This window comes from Camelus dromedarius, chromosome 14 (genome assembly GCF_036321535.1).
Source record: "Camelus dromedarius isolate mCamDro1 chromosome 14, mCamDro1.pat, whole genome shotgun sequence".
Lineage (NCBI taxonomy): Eukaryota > Metazoa > Chordata > Mammalia > Artiodactyla > Camelidae > Camelus > Camelus dromedarius.
In genome coordinates, this window is record NC_087449.1 from 8,033,006 (window position 1) to 8,056,399 (window position 23,394).

At 39.8% G+C, this 23,394-nt stretch overlaps 1 protein-coding gene and 1 non-coding gene across 4 annotated transcripts in view; one reads left to right on the plus strand and one right to left on the minus strand.

The window, feature by feature from the left end:
• Nucleotides 1-5,636: 5,636 nt before the first annotated feature.
• On the minus strand, nt 5,637-15,374 carry LOC105095034 (uncharacterized). Of its 2 annotated transcripts, XR_010383783.1 has the most exons (4): nt 15,128-15,374; nt 14,058-14,200; nt 7,650-7,945; nt 5,637-6,635 (listed from the first exon to the last, which is right to left on the minus strand). It is a non-coding gene; the product is annotated as an uncharacterized LOC105095034 (transcript). The 2 variants fall into 2 exon arrangements; XR_010383782.1 differs by lacking the exon at nt 7,650-7,945.
• A 7-nt stretch (nt 15,375-15,381) lies between these two features.
• TTLL7 (tubulin tyrosine ligase like 7) overlaps nt 15,382-23,394 on the plus strand; it is a 128,276-nt gene continuing 120,263 nt past the window's right edge. Inside the window, exon 1 of one of the 2 annotated variants that reach the window (XM_064493398.1) lies at nt 15,382-15,465. The gene's annotated coding sequence lies outside the window, so the exon portion shown is untranslated. Of the gene's footprint in view, nt 15,466-15,605; nt 15,875-23,394 lie in introns of those variants that run through there. The other variant, XM_064493397.1, reaches the window with a different exon arrangement.

Below are 23,394 nucleotides of genomic sequence, written 5' to 3' on the forward strand. Positions count from 1 at the left end.
GAGATGAGCTCAGGGCAAAAGCTCTCCGCATCCCTTTCCCTGTAGAAAAATATCATTAATCTCTCCACTAATGACTTCAATAAAATGATGTCAAAGGAGCAATTCAATAAGACTCAACTTGCATTAATTTGAGATGTACATAAGAGGGGGAAAAATAAAGCGGCTGCACAGAGTTACCAGAAAACTGGAAAATATGTTAGAACGGGAGCAAGATCTGAACCATTTCAAAGATGAAGAAAAAATTTGCTGAAAGGAAAGATGAAAAGTGACCAAGCTTCTATCTACTGAAAACCCTATGTTTTGAGGTCTTCAGGAATGTTACATGATGAAGCTAGAAAGCTTTCTTCTCCTTGTTAATAGTTCCCACAGCAAACTAGAGATGGCAATAAATCATTTGTTGCCCAGAATAAGAAGCCAGACAGAAATCAAGAAAAACTAGAATTGGGAGGATTTTGTCTTTTTGAGTTAGTTTTTTAAATCTTTTGTTTTCTGGCATTGTTACAGCAATGCTCCTACTGAGAGGTGAAATGCAGAATTTTTTTTTTTTAATTGAAGTACAGCCAGTCACAATGTGTCAATTTCTAGTGCACGGCACAATGTCCCAGTCATGCATATACATATATATATTTATTTTCACATTCTTTTCCATTAAAGGTTATTGCAAGATATTGAATATCACTCTGTGCTATACAGAAGAAATTTTTTAAAATTATTTTTATATATAGTGGCTAACACTTGCAAATATCAAACTCCCAAATTTATCCCTTCCCACCCCCTGTATCATTCCCCACTGGTACAGAATGTTTTAATCAGATACTTGGGGTTTGTTTTAATCACGTATGGTAAGATGCAGACACAGAAATAGTTGTCATAAAATGAGTTTGTCTGACAGATCCCTAGAGAGAGAAGGCGCAGCACGTGCCACAGGGCCACGCAGGGAACAAAAGGGAGAGGGTAAAATGCAGACAAGAACCTTTATCGTGGCTTCTGAGGGAAGGAACAGGTGAGGCAGGATGAGCAGGTCTAGGATTGGTTAGTTTCAGCAGGCTGTGGGGCACAGGGGTGAGTAGTCTGGTATCTGGCCCTGGGGTGACAGGGCAGGGTAACAGTGGCCCTGAGTGTGAGAGCCAACTAGAGGGAGTGGTTGAGGGATGTGGGCTCTGGATTGGTAAATTTGCATATGAAAGACGTGCCAGCAGAGGAGTTGCTTGGTATCCCTAGGAATTAGTTATCTCTGGGAGGGGCGTCCCTGCAGTGTCAGCAAGCCCTTCCCCCACCCCCCAGCCCCATGTCAAAGCAGCAGAATACAGAAGCTAGAAAGCATGGTTATTACACAGAAATATGTCATCCTTCATAACTGAAACATACATAAAGATGCAGTCAAACTTCATACTGAAAATAAACAAAAGTCTGAAAAACGCTGAAGTTCTCATCAGTATGTAGAATCCATCATTTCATTTTCATTGCAAATTTACTTTCTTTAGTACCATTTGGAGTAGTTCCTATATAAATATAAATACTGCAAAACTTTTAATTTATACTTTTCTTATGCCGTTCTTTACCTTCACAGATTTGTACAATGGCACGACATCTGGCTAAATGCAACTTGTTTAAAAATTAACTGCTACCTGTCTTTTAAAAAATACTATGTAAATAGAAAATGATATCTTCTCCACACTCAATTGTTTAGCTTTGGCAAAAAGAAGCTCAAAAATGTAGTACAAGTAAAATACTGTCATGACTATTCATTAAAAAATTCATATTTCCGCAACTTTAAAGTGACCACTCAAAGATGGCTCAGTGATAACTGTCAGTCTGTCAGGATTAATACAACCACTCACACGGTGAGGTATGTTTAAGAGTAATGGATCAGTCTCCTTTGCTGGGTCCTCTTCTTCTTGACCTCTTAAATTTAAAGTGCCTTAAATCTCAGTCCCTTGGCCTTTTCTGTTTTTGTGAATATCCACTGTCACAGTACCCTCAGCTAGACTTACAGCTTTAAATTTCATCTACATGTTTTTAACTCCCAATTTTACTTTGCAAAGCCAAATAGTTTTCCCAAACTCCAAACTCATGCATCCAATTTTCTAGTTGACTGCTCCACTTTTGACGTTCAACAAACAACTCAAGCTTAATGTGTCTAAAATGGAACTCCTTGTTGTCCGCCCCCCAACCCCTGCCATACACCACCACCCCACTTCCTACTTAAGTTTGCTTCTACAGATCAGTGGATGCATCTCCATTCCATATGCCCAATCAGTCAGGATCAATAAGGCCTCCTTGATTTCCCTCTTTCTCTCATATCCCACATGTAATCCATGAGCAAATCCTTCTGGACAGCCTTGACCAGCTCTCACTGCTCACTTTTTCCTGGATGCAAGTTTGGGAGACTGACGGTTGTTTTAAATCTTAACTAGTTACATATTGTTTTAGTCAGCCAGAGTTCATAATCTCTTTGGGAATATAATTTCCTCAAAAATTTAGGGGCCTCTTGATATATTTTTCTGCTGAAATTCCTCACTGATTTTTGCATGTTCTCCAATTTTTACATTTGATTTTTCAGTATGTAAATCATAACTATGTCAAGATTCTGTCTAATATTTGCAACATCTGGGTCATCTCTGAGTCTATTTCTGTTGATTGTTTTATTTCCTTTTAAGAGGTTGGTTTTTTTTTTTCTTTTTTTTTTTTTGCTTTTCTGTCTTGTAATTTTGTACTGACTGTAGAGACGAAAGTAAAGAGCATTTACTTGTGGATATGGGCACACCTTTTCTTCCGCCAGACTGTTAGCGTGGGGTTGAGTCAATATAGTCAGGGGGTTGGATGGGTTTGGATATTGTCTTCAGTGAACCACAGGCTTCAGATTCTTTTAGCAGTTGGCTGCCCCTCTCCAGGGCAATTTGAATTTTGCTTACCAGGAGAAAAGAAAACAGGGGAGCAAGTAAAGCCTTGTGCCCATTACTTAACAGCCATCCATTTCTTCCTCATACCCACTTTGATGAGGTGGCTTTCTCACATTTCCTGCCTGGTCCCCAATCGTTTTGTGAGTATCCTGTGGAAGCCTGTGAGAAAAAGGTAAATACACTCTCCCCTTGTTTCCAGATGTTCAGTTATCCCAAACTGATGTACCAGCGCACATGTGTCTTTAGTATTTTCCCCTTAATTTTAGCTGTTTTTCCCCAACCCATTTGTAAGATGGCCCCCAGTTTTCCCTCTACTCTGCCACAGGTCAAAAGGTGCATGTGTTCCATCTCTCCTTGAAGGATTTTGTCTCATTAGAATTCAGGTTACTCACTTGCCTTGTGATCTCAGCTCTCTGAAATGCTCAAGGGAAGTTATTGCTTTTGTAGATTAACTACTCCCCCCCTCCACTTTCAGGTTTAATACGGTAATCTTTGCACCTTTGTATATCTTAAGTGGAAGCTGAGTATTGTGTTCTGCAGTTTCAAGTGACAGAAATTAATTCTGCTTAATTAAAGCAGAAAAGACATCTTATTATATTGATATTAAGTAATTAATGAAACCCACAGGTAAGGTAAAGAGCCAAGCTCAAATTGGACAAGAACCAGGGCAATTCCAAGGGTCCAGCAACAAGGACTACTTTACTCTCTTGGTAGGGTACCTTTACAGGAAGGAACAAATTCCAACCGTCCTAGGTTCTCAGGATTTGGTCTTGGGAGAATCTCTGATTTGTCATTTTGGTCCTCATGCTTTTCTCTTAGTTTTAGGAAGACACCATGGTTATACAAATGGAAGATAGGAATGTACTAAAATAGGTGTTATAACACTGGAGTAGAGTGAATGGACTCTGGACAGGTAAGAAAAACAATTTCCTACTATGCCTATAGATGCTGCTGATTTACTGACTTCAATCTTTCATAATCAAGATTTTATTCATTTGTTCAACAAATATTTACTAGATATTTGTTATATGCAAGGCAATGTTCTTGTTGGAATTATGGGCAAGTGAGCACAAATAAGGAATTTTTAAATTAATTTAATTATTAATTTTGTGATATATTTGATTCTGGCTTTGCTTCCCTCCATGTTCTCAATTTTTTTCTTGAATGTTTAGATAATAATGAGTATGTAAAATACTAATCTATCTTGTTTTGACAGTGAGTTATATGGGAAGAGTAAACAGTAATACTAAGGAAATTATTTTGACTCACTGAGAGTGTGGAATCATCATGTGGATTAATTACGGGATACTTTAGGGAAAAGAGCCCAGCCTTTGGAAGACAAACGTTCTGTCTAATATTTTTGATTTTAAAATCTTTATATAATTAGATGTATTTTAGTAATTATTCTCTATATTCTGAAAATACTGTGGATCTAGCAGTCTTGGCAGTGACTTAAGGCAAAAGGGCAAGGTCAGAGGCAGTGCAGAAGTACATTTGACAAAATTATTTATAGTCAGATTTTCATTCCTTGTACTTCTAAGGAATTTACTCTTCTTGGAATCTGAGAATGGGCCAAATGGTTTGCCAGTTTAATTTTGTATTGTTTGCTTGGCAGATGGAATGGCTTTTTTCTGAAGAACTGGCCTGATGATAAGATATTCTGTTTCTGGGACACTTGGGTCCACAAGTGGGGTGGAATATAGGAGCCTCTGTTCCTCAGCGAGGCAGCAGAGCGGAGCAGCACAGTTGGGAGCTTAGGAATCAGAAAGAGCTAGCTTTACAGCGTGGTTGACCTCAGGGATCCATGACTGCTCTAACACATGGGGGGACTATGGAGATGAGTGAAGAAGGTGGCTTTAGGAGGAGAGGGGAGAGCCTGAGTCCCTGCAGGCCGATCCTTCTGGACCTCCTCCCCTCCCCCATCCCAGCCCAGTCATCTAGTAGACCAGGACTTTCCAGCCTTCAACATGCAGACTCAGGACATTGTTAAAATGCAGATTCTGCTAACAACATGGACGAACCTTGAAAACAAGATGCTGAGTGTCACAAAAGGATAAATACTATATGAGTCCTCTCTCCGAGGTACCTGGAGTAGTCAAATTCATCAAGACAGAAGTAGAATGCCAATTTTCTGGGGCTGAGGAGGCAGGCATGGGGAGTCATTGTTTAATGGGGGCAGAGTGAGTTTTGCAAGACAAAGAGTGTTCTGGAGGTGATGGTGGTGACAGTTGCACAACAATGTAAAAGTACTTGATGTCATTGAACTGTACTCTTAAAAAAAAAAAAAAAAAAGAAAGAGCTAGCTTTAGTCAAACCTGTATTTAAGTCCCACTTTGGCAACTTCTAGTTTTGTATTACTGTGCAAGTTATTTTATACCTTTAACTTTTCAGTTTCTTTATCTATAAGAGAATATGGAGTAACATGGTCTCTTTATGAATTTAAATGAAGATTAAATGAAGCACTTAGTACAGTGTATCTGACTTACTGAAAATTCAGTTAAAATATATTATCATTAGCTGTCTTACCATAATAATCTACCAGACTCGTAGCCTCTCTGAATTACTTAGGTTGAATTATTTATAATTTTGCTCTGGAAATAAACTTGATAGACTGAAATCCTGTTATTAACAGATTGATTTACTAGAGTTATCAACCAGGAATGTTATAGTCTTACTTTTTTTTTTTTTAACATTTTTTATTGATTGATAACCATTTTACAATGTTGTGTCAAATTCCAGTGTAGAGCACAATTTTTCAGTTATACATGAACATATATATATTCATTGTCACATTTTTTCCTCTGTGAGCTACCATAAGATCTTGTGTATATTTCCCCGTGCTATAAAGTATAATCTTGTTTATCTATTCTACAATTTTGAAATCCCATCCCTTCCCACCCTCCGATTATAGTCTTGCTCTTAAATAATCAGATGTGCAAATTACAATTATAAGAAGAAAGGCATCTGTCACTGGGAGCAGCAAACAGAAAACCTTAAGCCACATCCTTGACAGAGTGAAGAAGTGGGGTTGCACTGGGTAGGAAGGACCATGTTCCTTCTTCAAAACATTTCACTGGTGTTGGGAAATCTTGCCCAAGCCTGAAGATGACTCTCTTTGCTTGAAGACCTGACAAATTTGTAATCTCCCAAATCCAAATGTAAAATCATCGAGCCATAATCAGTAGGACCAATAGTTGAGGGTTTTAATTTTTTATCCACTTTGTTGTGATTTACTTCGAATCATTCCTTCCTTGAGTGAAAGAGGGATGGCAGTATGGGTTATAAGCTACATGAACTAGACTTTAGTCCTTTGATCCATCTTTGATTTCTTATGTTATTTTGGCAAATGGTCACATGACTAGTTTCTTTCTCCATCAAGCTTTGATTATAAAACTGTGTTTCCTCAAACTTCAGCAGCTGTGGGTAAAAATCGAGATACATTAACTACAATTAGTATTCCTGTTTTCTTTCCCCATCTTTTCTAGGATTTCTGTCTTCTTGTAAGGTACCTTGAGTTTTACCCAGAACACTCCTGTTATTTCAGGGAGAAAAACGGGGCTGGTGAAGAGTTGCCCGAGAACTTAGGGTGCCCGGTTGTCTTACAGCATCTGCCATTTTCCTTCCGCTCTGTTTGAGGTTCCAAAAAGCCTGTGTCTGTCGCTGTCTGTGGTGCAGCTTTTCCCCAGTTTGCTGGTATTGCTGATGCCGTTACTGCCCTCAAAACGGCCACAACTGAAATTAGAGAAACAGACAAGCAGTAAGAGGCTCAAAATTCAACAAAACGGCTCCCACCCATTTTTGTCGTGGAGATCCCAATTATTACTGTTTTGTGCTTTCAATGTCTTACTGAGTCTTCAGGAAAACAGTGTTTCTCAAGCCTTTATTTCTCCCAGCCTTGAACTTGAGAGCTGGGCTGGAGCACAATGTGAGCATAAGATACCAAGCTGCACCCAAATTGTGGCACAGAGGCATGGTTATTGAAACACGTTTATGTGCCTGATTTTTTTTTTTTTTTTTGCCTTAGGATGATTTTTTTTTTTTTTTAAACTAGGATACTCCTCAGTCCCTCATTCAGATATATTCTTGGCAGACATTTTTCTTGTAGACAAGCCCTAACTGAGCTTCAAAGCATGCACTGCCTGGGCTCAGCCAAGAACCCTAGGTTCATTACCCTTTGTGTATTCTTTTTATAACACGAAATAGGAGTTAGAACATGTAATGATAACTAACACAGACAGTCTGGCTTTACACAGGTGGAGTCTGCAAAAGGGACAGATGACTCAGATCAAATGCCTATTTCTCCTGTCCCAATATCCCAGCACCACGTAAGAACTCAGAACAATGATCCAGTTCCAGGGAAAATAGGGGCAGATCTTGAATTGATAGAGATGAAATTTGTTCCTGATGGAGTGAGAGACTTAAGTAAAAGTTAACGTGAGTTATAGAAAAACATAGTTAGGGATAAGGGAGGTTCTGATTGTATGTTGACATGAACACAGCTCCCATTCCCGTCATCCACAGCTCTGGGCTCTCTGACTTTCAAGAGCCTGATGGCTGCTGGCTTCCACGGGAAGCTGGGTAGAACTGAAGTCTCAGTCTCTGGGGTTCCAGGAGACGGAAATTAGTCTGGTGCTTCCTCCTTTATGGGAAGAGCAGCAGCAGCATCAGGGGATGTTGGGAAATGCCGGGAGGTCAGAGATCTGTAAATCTCCAGAGAGAAGATAATGTTGGCTCAGATCTTCTTACCCTCACAAGGCCAAGAAAAAGCTGTGCAGGAAGCCTGGGTCTCCCTGGTCCTCAGGTTGTGGGAGGACCTGGGGACCCGAGAGCAGGGTAGGGACTTCCTTCAAGACAGGCAGCAGGGACTGGCAGCCTCTTCTTTAAATCACAGGTCCCTGTAGATAGACATAGCTTCATCTTCCACGGTCTGTGAGACTCCAGTCATTTAGCATCTGAGCTCCAATGAGTTGACATAGAAAAATGACCCATCCGGTAGCTGAGAGGAGAGCAGTCATCAGGACAGACACGCCTCTGATGGAGCACTGCGGACGGAGATGGTGACATCTTGAATTGACATTCAAGATCAGTATAAAAAATTCTTCCTGGAATTGAAAACATGGCTTCCGAAATAAAAAATTCAGGAGAAGAATTGAAGGAGAGGATAGTCTTTAGTGAAAGCTGAATCAGTGTTTCTGAAAAACCAAGTGCTAAGAAATATCTCAAAGCATAAAGCAAAGCAAGGTGAACCACAGAATGAAAAGGAAGCCAGTCCCAACTGACTTAACATGTATGGACTCTCAAAGAACAAATGGAGGTAAGGCACTAATTAAAAATAATCAGAATAAAAATTTTCCTACTTTAGGACCCAAGTCTGATAAAATTCCTCAATGCAAAGGATATGGGGGAAAAATCTCACAAGTTTCCAAGCACTTATGAATGAATTAGCTACAAAAAAAAAAAAAAATCAGGCGTCTTATTTGTAACAATGGAAGCTAGAAACAAGAACGAACTAGTAACTGTTGATCACTCTCAGAATAGGATCACAACCAAGGAACTCAATACCTGGACAAGATAGGATTCACCGCTCAGCATGAAGGAAAGATTATATGAAGATTCACAAGAAAGAGTTTACTGCGTATGTACTTCATCAGAGACAAATCTATAAGAAAAGATTTTAACCAAACAAGACACAGACCAATAGAAATCTCAAGATGGAAAAAGATGGTGAGAGAAGCAGAACTGGAGGATGGGAGAGAAAGAACGTGGAAAGAGGAAGAAAGTGAAAGTACTCGAAAAGATATATCAGAAAGGAAAAGAGGAAATATAGAATCTTGGTAAGGAAAATCGTATCTTGCTCTCACATACCATCTGACGTACCGTCACCAGTCCAGTAATACAGTCTGCCTATGAGAACAAGAGAAGGGAAGATAACCTTTTATGAAAAAAATTAAAAATCAGTAGAACATACAAATAAACAACGGGAAAGAGGAATGAATAAAACTTGATCTGATAAGCCAGCATAAAGAAAGTAAAGGGAGAATAACATGGTTTGATAAATAAGTGAAAAATAATATGGAAAGAATAAAGTGGTGCATAGCAGCCTCACACAAAACGTGACTGGACTCAAATTCTCTTTTTAAACAAGTCTGCTGGATTTAGTTTTTTAAAAAAGAGCAGATTTTTGCTCTTTGCAAAATACATACTTAAAATACAGTAATAAAAGGGATTTGAAAATAAAAGAACCATAAAAACCAAAACCACACCAAATGAAGCATTGGAAATGCACAGAAAGACATCAAGAGAGGCAATATTAACAGCAGACAAAGTGGAGTGGAAGGTTAAAAGCACTAAACAGGATAAGCACAGACATTATTGATCAGATACACTATTTTTAGCAAAATAAGAAACTACACAAATAAAACTCTTAGGACTACAAGGGACATTTTATTTTTATTGAAGAAATGAAAGAACATGACAAAAATGCAATTGTACTGAGTTTTTCAGTCTATCTCCCAGAACTGGAATAATTTAATAGACCACCCCCCAAAAAAAAAGCTATGGAGAGGACATAGAGGAAATGAATAATGCAATCTATGAACTTGATTTAATATATTAATATAGAACAGTTTCTGTCTTGAATAGGATATATATATATATATATAAATATTTCTGTAGAACTTTTATAAAAATGAGTAATGTTCTCAACCAAAAAGAAAACCGTAATAAATTCAAAGTAGAGAGCTTACAGGTTATAGTCTCTCATCACAGTCCTATAACGTTAATTGGAAACTAAAAAATATGCAATGAGTTAAGTCTGGTATGAAAGAAAAAATTAAAGAAGTGTTTCAGTCCCTCTGGCCTGTTATTACAAAATATCCCAGATTGGGTGGCTTATAATAACAGCAGAAATTTATTTCTCACAGTTCTGGAAGCTGAAGGTTTAATATAAAGGGGAACTTCTGGTAGGGGTTCTCTTCCTGGTTCATAGAAGGTGTGTTTTCTCACTGTGTCCTCACATGGTAGAAGGGGCCTAGGGATCCTCTGGAACCCCTTTTATAAAAGCACTAATCTCCACTCATGAGGGATCCACCCTCAGAACTTAAGCATCTTCCAAAGGCCCCACTTCTTAACATTGTCATCTTTGGGGGTTAGGATTTCAACATACGAATTTAGGAAGGGATACAGATATTCAGACTATAAAAAAGACAACATGAAAATGCCTAGAAGCAATGGAAAAGCACACATATACTAAAACAATGGGGAACAGCAAAACTGAACTCAGAGGAAAATGTGTTGCCCTTGACTATGGAAGCAGAAAGGTAAAAAGAAAGGAATTAAGTACTTATCTTAGTGAATCCAAGTCAGAACAACATCAACAAAAACAAAACAAAAGAAACTTTGAAGAAAGAATTAATATTGTTAAAAGCTGAAATTTTTAAAATGGATAAAATAGCAGAAAAGAAAAATAAATTTAAAGATTGATTCTTCCAAAAGACTAATGAAATAGGTAAACACCATGTGTGCCTGATAAGGAAAAGAGAACACAATAAAAAATACACAAATTAATAATGTGAAAGCAGGGACGAACTTAGAAGAATTCCAAGTAAATTGTAACTGTGATTCTAGAATAGTATTAAAAAAAATAAAACCTAGAAGAAATGAACACTTTCCTAGGAAAATATACATTATCATAAAAGAGACAAGTAAAAACTTGAACAGACCAATTAGCGTAGAAGAGATTTGAAAAGTGATAAATGATCTCCTGTTGCAAATGGCAGCAGGCAGATGGATTCACAGCTGAATTTTTAATCTGACCATTAAGGAATAGATAATTCCAATATTATTTAAACTATTGTGGGTCTTGGGTTGAAAGTTCTCCGGTTAATTTTATGGAGCCAGAATGCCTCCTAAACCAAAGCCAAAGCAGGAAAGCGACAACAATGAATAAAAGTGCGTCTATGACTATAAATGCCAAATGTTTAAATAATATATTAGAGAATATAACAGAGGAATGAATCAAACGAGTAATACACTATGACCAAACAGGCTTTATCTGAGGAATGAAAGGGCAGTTCAATTCCAGGAAGCCTATCTACATACTGATTACATTAAAAATTAAAGGGAAAAAACTCCAGCCATTATCAATAGATGGTGAAAAGACATCAGATAAAGGTCAAGCAACCAATTCCAAGGGAAAAGTGAAGCAAAACAGGAACAGAAGGAAGTTACTTATATATTAAAGAAAAGCACACTAATAAACACTATCTTAAATGGCAGAAAATAAACCTTTCATTAACATCAGACATCAGAGAGGCATCACTGTAACCACTTGTACTGGTGATTCTACCAAATGTAAATAAAATAACAGGCACAGATAATGGGAAAGGAGATAAAGTTCCTGGTGCTGATAAAATGACTGTTTTTTTAGGAAACCCAAAAGACTTTCACGAAAAAACAATTAGTAAGAGAATCTGATGTGTTGAATATAAAATAAATTATACAAGTAACCAATCTCTCTCTATTTAGGCAAAAGCACTTTAAGAAGTAAATGGGAAGGATATTTCATTCAAAAGACAAGTGCTAGAAAATAATTTGGTTTAAATTTAGTAAGATAGGTGCCAACATGTATGAACAAAACTATAAAAATATTCTTGGGAAATGAAAGACAAAATATAAACAAATGGAAAATCTTGGATGGAATGATTTATTGTTACAAATATGCCAATTCTCCAGAAATTAATACATAAGTTTAATGCTGCTCTAATTAGACTCTTCTTTTCTCACATAAAATACCATATAATAATTGCATTAAATAATTGAAAAAAGCCTTAAGTTCCAAGTATCTACATATAACAGTAGTTGTGAATGAGTATAATCTTCAACCTAAGGTTTTTGAAGAATTTTCAGAATGATCAAAACAATACTGAAAAAGGCTCTAAACGATTTAATAAATACATTTCTATACAATAAATGTGGAATTATGTATCATAGGTTTTAAATGCCAGTGTCCTATTTCCTTCTCAATAATTGGTGGGGTTAAGGGGTACATCTGATACTGGATGTTTTTGTGAGCCCCACAACCTTGTTCTTGCTCTGAAGCACTGGTCAGACTTGGTTGTGCATTAGAATCACCTATGGTGCTCCATAAGAATACAGATGTCAGGGTCTTACCTAAGCATTACTACAATCAGAACCTATAGCAGAAGTGTAGAAATCACTGGCCAAATCCCTGCTGCAATGATCACTTCTTGTTTCTGGTTTCTTGTCTGAGCACCGAAACCTGACAGTTACCCAATGTTCCACTGAAACATCCTATAGAAGAGGGTACTCCGTGTTTCCATTCAGAGAACTATCATTTAAATCCTCTTTGTAAGAAATGATTCATTTCCTTTTAAAATTGAGTGTTAAAAATAGATTTGAAAAAACAAATAGAGAATAGATTTGCAATGCGCAAGTTCCTTTCTGTGTAACAGGAGGGAGTAAAAGAGTAATGTCAAGTATTGACTTGAGTTTAAAACCTGGCTTTGCTTCTTTCTAGCTGTGTTACCTTTGACAAATTAACTGTTAAGTATATTCATCTAAGAAAATGAAGATAAAAATAGTACTTCACATGAATATAGTATTTACCTTAAAAATACTAATGATTTAAAAAGTGTTAGCTAAAAGCAAATGAACAGAAATAACACTATTAAATACTCTCCTCAGTAAGAGTAACTTGCATGGTCACTGTCACCAAACACCTTAGTATGGGCCAACACACAGTAGGTACTTACTATTCTTGAATCAAGGTTCAACATGGTTTGGCTCACACTGTAGTTTTATCAAAAGTACTACGTATTTTTTTCCCTCTAACTTTCTTCTTATCAGTATCATTTAATATGTGATATCATTTGAATGTCCCCGAGTGATGCTAGTTTGTGAATGCAGATGAATTCACCTTAATATCACTGCGTAAATAAGTTTTAACAATCATCTTAAGTTTAACAATCATTTCCTCCACCCAGGCTCCATCATTTAGGACAGGAAATCTTCAGTTGTGTCTCCCAGAGACTCAGGAACAACTCCACTTGTGTTCTACTGCCTTGTTCTCCTTGTTCAAGTTACCTTGACCCTCTATTGGGCACCAGTGTCCTTTATGAGAATATGCCTTCTCTGGGCAGAGCCCTTCCTTACTGTTGACGAGGCGCACGGAGGTCTGTGGCAGACTCAGGTGAGAGAAGGACCCTCCCTCCAGCTCAGTGCTGTACTTTGTCATCAAAGCCCAAAGTAATACTTCTTAAACCTGAAATCCTATGGTCATTTGCGAAAATGATTCCTCAGTTTCTGGCCCTAACTTCTTTCCCCAAGGGGCTCAAAACCTTTCAAAGACTCTGTGGGAGAGCAGGGAACGCAGACACAGCACCACTCCCTCGATTCCTTTTGACAGTTTCTCAAGGCCACTGGCACAAAATTTCCCTTCCTTTTTTACTCAGAAACACAGGCTCCAAGAATGTCAATGTATACAAATAGATGGCCAGCCTATCAGGTTTATAACTGATGCAGTTCTAAATCCCAGTTTGGTCTCAGGTGGACCACGGAAGACCTTAGCCTCCTTTCTTATATGCCTGTCAACTAGACAGAGAATTTGAATTCAAAAGGCATCTCATCTACTCCAATTCTGTTCCTTTATTGTCTCCTTTGAAAGTGAAATAGCTGCGCATGGAGAGAAGAACCACACATTTCTGAGGCAGCGGCCATCCTGGCCGAGTCACAGCTCCCTGACTCCACTGGGGACCGAGTGCCCTGCTCCTCAGCAACACGGGGCTCTGGGGATTTCTGTTGTGCAGGGACTGAGAACCAACATCCATACTAAAAGTTAACATAGTAACAATGGTGCAACGTAAGGTTAACACTTCGGTTTCACTCCTTACTTCTCGAAAGGCTTCCTTAGGGTGATGTGAAAGTTATTAACGCCCTGTTAACTTTTAAAAATTCTGGTAAGGGGTATAAGGCCCATCAGGCCCATTTAAAAGCTCTTGCTCCTTCCTGGGATTGGAAGAATGAGTGTAAAGTGTAACAGAGTAGCAATTGTTTAGGTGACGCGTAAAGTGCTATGCAACGTAAGTAATCATGTAAAAATGGTTCACAAAAAGATAATGAAGAATTCCTCCTCACCTTCGCGCGACGGTATTCGCGCACGTTGGAAATTGATGTTTCCAGGCTGGCTCTGGATGAAGTCCGACCTCTTCTCTCTGCTTTCTATTCCTAACCTCAGGTCCGCCTTAGATACTGAAGTGTCCTCTTCTCCACTATGAAACCTAGTTTTCACAAAGGAAGGATAAACAAACTCACATTCAAGTGCCAGTCATGGATGTGGTAAGACCTAGCCTGTGTTTCCCAGAGGCACTGAAGTGGAAAGGCACTAGTCAAAAACTCCAGATTGCAATGCTCACTCTGCCACTCAGTCTATGACATGTGAACCCAGCACAACAAACTCTTTGAGACCAGTTTGTCTTTTTAAAAAATAGCAACAATATTACCATTTTCACAGGAATTTTTCAAAGAATAAATGAAGGAATAGAACTGGAAACACTCTCAGTACAGTGTATGGTCCACAGCAGGTACTCAGTTTACGTGAACAAAATCATGTTAGTTCACTCAAAAGAGAACAAAACCTTAACTGAGAGAAAATGGCTTTTAACTGTGGAATTTTATACTGTTTGGGAGGCATTTGTAGGACCTTTTCTTGGGCTCCCTTAAATCTTATTTTATAGGTAGTTGCCAACTTTTTTTTTTCTTTCGATAAGGAAAACAATACACTTGTCTAGATCTCCATCATGGTCTGAAACGAACCTGTGTAAGCCTGTTTGTGACAGGCGCAGGGCCCACAAAAGTACTTTCACAAAAGTCTACGGGACGTCACGTGTGGGGCGGCTTTTTCCAGTTTTATAAAGTTCATTCCACGTGAGGACATGCTTCCCTCCCCATTCCCAAGACACTAACCTGTAAAATAGCGAACAATGAACCCGAAATAGCCTTGAATTTCTGTAATCATCCTTTACAGATCTATATGTTAAAACCGTTTCCTAAACCTACATTTTCCAACTACTGTGGTTCAACCTTTGAGGAGCAGTAACTCTGTGATTCCCAACGGTCCCTCACTCGCCCGAATCTACAAAGCGCCTACAGGAGGGGGTCCCCCTTGATTTCATTTGCTAACTTTCAAGCTGGCCTTGGATAAATACCCTTTTTCCTTTGCTCCACAGAGATGCTTGGATAAAAGGGCTGAAGAGTCCCTTCAAGGACCCGCTCGGTTCGGTGGTGAGACGTCTGCCGTAAGCTCTGAGCCGGGCCGGCGCCCCCGGGCCCGCGCCGCGGCGGGAGGCGCGCGAGGGCAGGGCTCCGGCCAGCGCCCTTTCGCATCTCCTGCGGAGGGGACACCGCCCAGGCGCCCGCGTTGCTAGGTCCTCTGTTTGCCGGGTTCTAAAGGAGCCCGGAGCGGGACCAAGGCAAACCCGGAGGGGGGCCCAGAAAAGCTGAAGCACTGTCTCCGTCACCAGCCAGGAAAAGCGGCCCCTCCCCGGTTGGTCCCTCCGGCCCCCAGGCCCCCCCGGCGCGGGGGTGGGGGGAGGTGGGGCGCCGAGGGGCCCCCCGGCCCTTGGCTCCTCCCAACCGTCGCCGGTCCCCGGCGTCCTCGCTCCCACTCGGCTCCGCACGCCGCGCACCCCCGGTCGCCGCCCGCGAATGGTCTGGCCCGTCGGTCGCCTCCACCCCCTTCGGCAGCGACAGCTGCTCCAGCTGCTCCGGGTCGAGCGCCGGCGCCCCGAGCTGCGGCAGCCGCGGGTGGTGGGCGGGCGGAGGGGAGCCCCGGAGCAGCGGCGCAGGCGGCCGGGCCCGGGGTGGCGGCCGCGGGAAGCGGGGAAGAGCGGGCGGCGCGGAGGGACCGCTCGCCGCGGGCAGGCGAGGACCCGGGCTGGGCTGTCCTCGCCCCGGTGAGTACCTGCTGCCCGATCCTCCCAGACCCCCTTGCTCTGTCCCCACGCCCCCGAGGTCTCGGCCGCCGCCGGGACGGCCACTGCCCTAGGGACGCCGGCGCCCGCGGGAGCGGCAGGGGCGCGGGGAGCTGCTGCTGTTGGTGCTAATGATTCAGCACCATTCGTGCCCTGAGGGATTCGGACAGGATGGGGGAGGGAGAGGGCGCGAGGGCAGTTGCTGGGCTCTCACCTCTGCTTCTAGGTTCCAGATGAGCGACCCGGGCGGGTGGGGTCGGGTGGGGTGAGCCAGGTGGCTCCGCTGGCTGCTTCTGTGATTCCGTCCTTTTCCCACATCGCGGTACAAACCTCCCGGAGTGTGCGGTGCAACGTTCAGCGAGTCAGATCTGTGTCTTTTTCGCACATGCGAGTGAGATCTAGGGCCCTTTTCTGTACCTGTCACTTTCTCTACTGTTTGCTACTTTGAATGCATCATTCGTGCCACCGTCCCCTGGGTTTTACATCGCGTTGCATTCCCCCGCTGATGTCTGAGAAAGATGCTGTTTGCAAGCTGTATTCAGAGTGGGTTTGATTGGTCTTGGCATAGTAGGAAAAGATTTAAAAGGAGGTAGGATATAATACTTTCATAGCCCAGGCTTCACTTTTGTATATATTATTTCATTAAATCATGACAACAACTCAGAACCAAATGAGAAAATTGAAAAGCAGGAAGTTAAATTACCTGCTCAAGGTCACAGAACAGGGATTTAGATCCAAGTCCCCCTGACCCCAAAGCCCATGGGCCTTCCTCTGGATTAAGGAGCTGTGTGTCCAAGTTGTGTGTACATATATGTCATCTACTACATATTAAACATAGAATTAACTTTCACAGAGCTAATTTCAAACAACAACCTGTAAACTTCCTGTATATGGAATTTTTGTTCTGTTAATATAAAAGTAGGAGTGGTCTTTGAATTATGTGAAAAAAAAACAACCCCTGTTTTCTTAGAAAGCATATGCCAAAAAATAATCTCTGGACAACACTGCAGAGGACAGCGAGGTCATAGAAGGAGAGGTTCAACACATTTTTGGCAGTGATAGATGGTGGATGCTTGAATGTTGGAGAAATCTTTTAGGAAAGTAAAGGAAATCTGGAAATTTTTTTAACTTTAGGGAAACATTTGCAGTAAGAACAGTTTCTTAGTTCGTGGGGTGTGTGACTGAGCTGTTTTTATAGGGCGTGTCATCCCATGATAGGGTGACAGATAAACTCTGGCTGATAATGTTATTTGATTCATTACGGCTCTGTGATTTGGCATAGGAGGTGATTACTCCATTTTATAGATGAAGGAACTGAAATACAGAGAAGGTTCAGGATTACACAGCCAGCAAGTGGTGGAATCTGGACAAGCATTGACTCTTAGAAAAATTATGTGTGTTGCAGCAAAGTGTAGTTCTGTATATTGGGAAAGTGTATTGATTTGTTTTTACCCTGCCCTTCAGAGTCAACAGTTATATTGACTTATGTATGCTCTTTCTGCAAAAATAATGGATGCTAGGTATTTCTTTGTTTCTTGCTTGGCCATTTGATTTGCTTTCATTTATGATTTATGTATTTTCTCCTAAGATGTGCAGTTCTTATTGATGGCTCAGGAGGCAGGTTGCTATAGTACAAATCCTCATTATCTCCAAGTACTGGAACAGTATATGATGGCAGACAGAAACATAATCATCTTAGACCATCACTTCCAGAGCAGTGAACCATTTGCATTGGAGAATTCTTTTTTTTTTTAAGTTAATGAAGATATTGATAGACTAAAGTCATAAAATGGAGGCACAAATTTTACATTTGTTGTTCAGACAAGACTATTAAGAGAGGTAGGGTCCTGAGACAAGTCTTAAGTTTGAACCTCAGTGAGGCATCTTGTGGTCCAATCTGTTTAATCTCAAAAGGGACAGCAGAATTCGTATGAATGAATTAGCGAAATTACAATCCCACTACTATTAAAAAGAAAGAAAAGTGCATATCCTAGTGATGGAGGGTCAGCAGGAACATTTTAAAACAGAGGCAACACATTTTATTTAGATAACATCACAGAGTATGGATAATACGAACCTGGCTTTAGAGCTGTATTGTCTCTGTTTCTTTCTCTCTCTGTATGTATGTGTTTGTCAAATGACTATTGTCTGCAGACCATCTAAATTCTTGATTTCAAGGAACTTAAAAGTCTAGCTGGGGAGATATTTATTTACATACGAGTAATTAACAAAATAGAATTGGCTTAATATCACTAAAGATGGTGCAGACTTAAGTGCCACATCAACACCTTAAGAAGGAGAAATAGTAACAACTGGGACCGTAAGAGGATCAGGAAAGTCTTCATGGATGGAAGTGAATTAAATCACCCTCTGAGAGATGGGAAAGTTTCCAAATGTAAAGTGAAAGCCTGATGAAGAGGTTCAGCTGAGAAGTGGTCATATACTGTTTGAATACATGGTGACAAATTATGAAGGACCTTGCATTTCAGGCAGTGAAATCTGCTTCTTATCTGGTAACCATAGATAACTAGTGTAGATCACTGAGCAAACCAAGTTTCTCTTTGCCTGATCTTGCTCACATTTTCCATATTCTGTGCTCCAAGTGCCCTTCCAGAAAATGTTATATTTTCTGGGTACTGATAATGAAAAGGACTAAATCCAGAAAGTTTTCTATGCAAATAAGATTTTTCCTCTTCCAGCGAAGCTTGCCTTTTAAAAAGCTTCCTTGCTTCCATTACAGTGTTACAATTTGGAAACTAAGACTATAAAAGGAAAAAAAAATCACCCTAATCTTGCTAACTAAAGACAACCAATATTAATATATTGAATTGTTTCATTCCATTCTTTTTTCCGTGCACAGCATGTGGTGTATGTAAGTCTTATATATTTTTACTTTATATTTTATAATGTTAATTTTCACTTAATTACAATTGGACAGTGAACATTTAAAATGCCTACATAATTTTCCATTAGGTAGAGGTACCGTAAATTCCTAATCACTCCTCATTGTCACTGTATTTTTGGATGATAATAACACTATGATGAACATCTTTGTTCATGAGCTCTTTTCAATGTTTTAGAAAATAGTTCCTTAGGGTAGAGCCTCAGAAATAAAATTTCTGGGTTAAAAGGTATGAGTTCTTAGTTTGATTTTTCAAAAAAATTGAGATATATTGACATATTATATCAGTTTCAGGTACAACATAGTGATTCAATATTTGTATATGTTGCAAAATGATCACCACAGAAGTCTAGGTACCATCCATCACCGCATGTAGCTATAAATTTTTTTGTGATGCTTAGTACTTTGACTATTTTGTGCAAGTGTTAAAACTACTGGATTCTGTATGTTCTCTTTGGAGTATTTGCACATTAGGTGTAGGATCTTTGCATATTGATAATTAGTAACACTCCTGTCTGTGGCTCCTCAGATTATACTGTCTCAGGCAAACTTGTCTTTTGATTAGAAAGATTAGTCAAATCGTGAGTACTGAGAGAAAGGCAGGCAGTTGGAGCCACTGAAGAGAGAAGACGTAAATAGTGTTGGAGAACAAGAGGTGTGGAGAGAGTGAGCAAGATTTCGTAGTCAGAACTACTTTCTGGTCCTAGTGTTGTGTTTGTGGATCTCAACCGTCTCCTTTCCTCTGCCCTTCCCTTAGGAATTCAGCCCCATCCTCCACATAATATCTGTCTCCTTCAGACCTCAGCTTCTAACCCCCTCCTGTATCAGGTTCCCTGCTGTCCAGCTTCAGGATCCTGGCAACGCAAGGCGTATGAACTCACTCTTGCACTGCAATTTAGAGAATGGACATAGGTGAGGGCAGGAATTCCATCTCTCCTCCATCTCTCAGCAGAAGTCCCGGAGCAGCGTGTGGTGGACATTGAAGGCTCCCTCCCCCTCCCCTGGGCACATTACCAGAGATGGCCTTTGAGAACAGCAGCCACTGGGAGATGCCTAACATGGCCAGCATCCCCTCCCTGCATTCCATGCTCCCTCCCCTCGTTCTATCTCTCGATCAGAGGAAAGTCCCCCATCAGTGAGAAAGTTGCAGGGACACACGACACTGCCTCCTTGAACAGGTTCATTGGCCAGGCCTCTGACTTGCTCCCCCAGGCTCTCGCCTGGGTTTCCTCTGGGTCCCACCCTCTCTCTCCTTGGCATTTGAGTGGGAAACCTCTGAGGCAGGGAGGCCATTAAGTGTCTCTGAGAAGCAATGGAAGGAGAGTCAGGGATAGGAAGGTGCCTGGAGGGCACAAGGAAGGAGCTGAGAGGCTGGTACTTGTAAGGTATCATCAGTTTGGGAAGACCTGAAAGGAAACAATGAAAACTGAAGCATCACTTTAGAAACCAGAAGTAGGCCCTGCCTGTTCAGGATCTGACAGATGATTTCTGGTGGAAGTTGGACACTGAGGCAGGCAGAGTATTTTGGGCAGAATTTGCCATGTGCTTAGTTGGGACCTATTATTTAAAACAGCTTGCTTAAGCTCTTAGGAAGTGGTAATTCTGTTTCCATTCCTCATAGGCGTTACTTGTCAAAGTTGAACAGGGCTTCGCCAACAGTTTCCCTAGGGTTCAGTTAAAGCTAAAAACTTAAATTTAAATAGGCTTGCCTATTTATTCTCCACTACCCTTAGTTTTGTTAGTTCCCATTTGATGTTTACCTAATAACACACTTCTACCCATAGTACATGAGATAGTTAACAAAGCCAAGGTGTTAGCATGGTTTAGGCTCTGGGAGGTGAGTGATAAATCTTCCTCTTTTTTCTTTCACTTTTTACTTTCATGCAACCAATTGATCTATGTCCCTTTGACTCCTTTGAAAATTTAGAGCTAAGCAGTCAAGTGGTCACTGGGTCTCCCTGGGGCTGACTGAGAACTCCTTCCTTTTGAAATCGATGGTATTCTTGGTCCACGAGGTGTGCTGAATCATCCACATCGTTTGATTTTCCTAAATTGTGATGTGGCACCCGAGCTTCCAAACTTCTGTGTTATTTTTGTTCCTCTACTTAGCCATGTGAAATGGAACATTATGTTTGACAAAAGATTATTTTGAGCATTTCTATCTCTTTTACCCACTACTTGGCAAAGTCTGAACTGGTGCCAGATCTGACTCAACAAGGTGGCAGGAGCTCGTTTTTATAAAAATTCCCCTCCCTCCTCCATGAGTGTATTTCTAGTGAAACTGACTTTTTAAAGTACGTTGAGCATTTGCACATTTGGATGATGGATCAGCAGTAATCCATGCAGCAGCTTCAAGATTATTTCAGGGCTCTTTGCTGGATTCGAATTTCAGGGCTGCTTAGGTGTACCTCTCATTTAAGGTAGTACCGTCTTTCCTTTGTAAGAAAAGTGACCCGCCCCCCTTAAAATTTGTGTAAAATCTGCTTTAATTGATGTGGTTCCAATACTGGCTTTGACTGACTTTGTGACATGAATGGTCCTACGTGTGGAGTATTTGTAGGAAAAGTTAGCAACTGTGGATTTAATTTGAATCATTGCACTTGATGGGAAATTTTTCGTGTGTAATTTTGTCATTGCTACGATTTAAAATTTACTTTTTCAAGGTACTTGATAAATGAAATCTGTAATCATATGTGGCATTCATATATGTCATGTGATTGCTGAAAAATCAGGACAATAATTTTAGCACACATCTCAGTTTATATTTAGAGTCAGTCAGTCTGCAGTTACCCAACAAATGTGTGCTTGCTACTGTATGGAGAGGAAAGATAGAAATTGAACACTTTCAATAATCAACTTAATTCACATGAAACCAGATGGAGGCATTTTCATTTAATTTTGAGTTTGATCACATCCAAGATGACAATATTTAGTTACTCAGCATCTCTCAGTCTAGAATCCTCAAGGTTGGCAGATATTATTTCCTCTGTTTTAATAATGTGAAAAATGGAGCTAGGGAGAGAGGGAAGAAACAGGCAAAAAGCATGCAAAAATCATAGTAGGATTAGAAATTGGTCTGCCGCTGCCCCTTTTAGATACAGATTCTGACAACAGACGCTGATATTTACTATTACATGCAAACAAGGCGATGACCTTTATTTACTGGGTAGTTTTTATGGTTTTGCTACTCTTAGGATATTTGAGGGAAAAATAACTTGTCAAATCCATTGAATACTTTTTCGTCCACACCAGCTTCCCCCTTGATTATATTTCAATCTATTATTTTTGGAAAATTGAAACTAGTTATTTTTGAAACTAGCTGCAAAGATGAAAGGAAAACAGACATCTTAGTATTAAGGAAAGTTTGAAAGGAAGGGATCAGTGTGTCTTAAAATCAAATGGACTGAATACATGTGGAAAAGCTTTTTCACTTGTCAAAAATCAGTGCCAAACGAGCATTTCCGGCAGAAGGAAAAATTTACTGCTACATATGTTACGGGGTTATTATTTTGCAATAAGAGGCATTTTCTCTTTTTAAAATGTATCTTGGCTATATAATATGTGTTGAGAGCTATTTTCATCCTGGACTAAAAAATTCCAAGATAAATAGGTTCATTAGTTATATCATATGGCATATTTGCTTCCAAAATGTGCTCGAAACTCTGTGAATTTTTTTTTTTAGAATTCTTAAGGAATAAGAATAATAAACATAGGATGAAGTGAAAGTTCTAAAGTGTAGCTTTTACTTGGAACAGAATTAAACAAATATATGCAGTAATGTCTATGAACATAGATATTTAGACCTCCAAGTAAAATTACCTAATGGTAGTCCAAGAGTTTTTCTCTCCTTGATGTAACTATATATATTATGATAAGATGTAAGTGATTACCATGTTTTCTGAAAGAAAAAAAGTAACTTTTTCTTCCAGTAGCATAAAAATATTGTGATTTATGTAATTTGGGTGATTTCTGATGTTTTGTAGACATTCCACAACTGCAACTTTTTCTTCCAGTTAATATTTTGGATTTTTATATAATTTTTTTATTGTGATAAAAAACACATAATGTAAAATTTACCATGTTAACCATTTTTAAGTGTATATAGTTCAGTTGTGTTAAATACATGCACTTTGCTGTGAAACAGATCTCTAGAACTTTCTCATCTTGCAGTTCTGAAATCCTATACCCATTAAACAACTCTTTTCCCCTCCGCCAAGTCATTGGTAACCACCATTCTACTTTCTGTTTCTATGAGTTTTACTAGTTCAGATACCTTCATATAAATGAAGTCATACAGTGTTTGTCTTTTTGTGACTGGCTTATTTCATTTAATATAATGTACTAAAGTTTCATCCACGTTGTAGTATATGGCAGGATTTCCATCGTTTTTAAAGCCACGTAATAGTCCACTGTGTATTTACCATATTTTTGCTTGTCTGTTCATCTGTTGATGTACATTGGGTTGCTTCTACATCTTTGCTATTGAGAACAGTGCTGCTATGAACATAGGTATTCAAGTATCTCTCCAAGACCCTGCTTTCAATTCTTTTGGATATATACCCAGAAATGGAATTGCTGGGTCTTATATAGTAGTTCTATT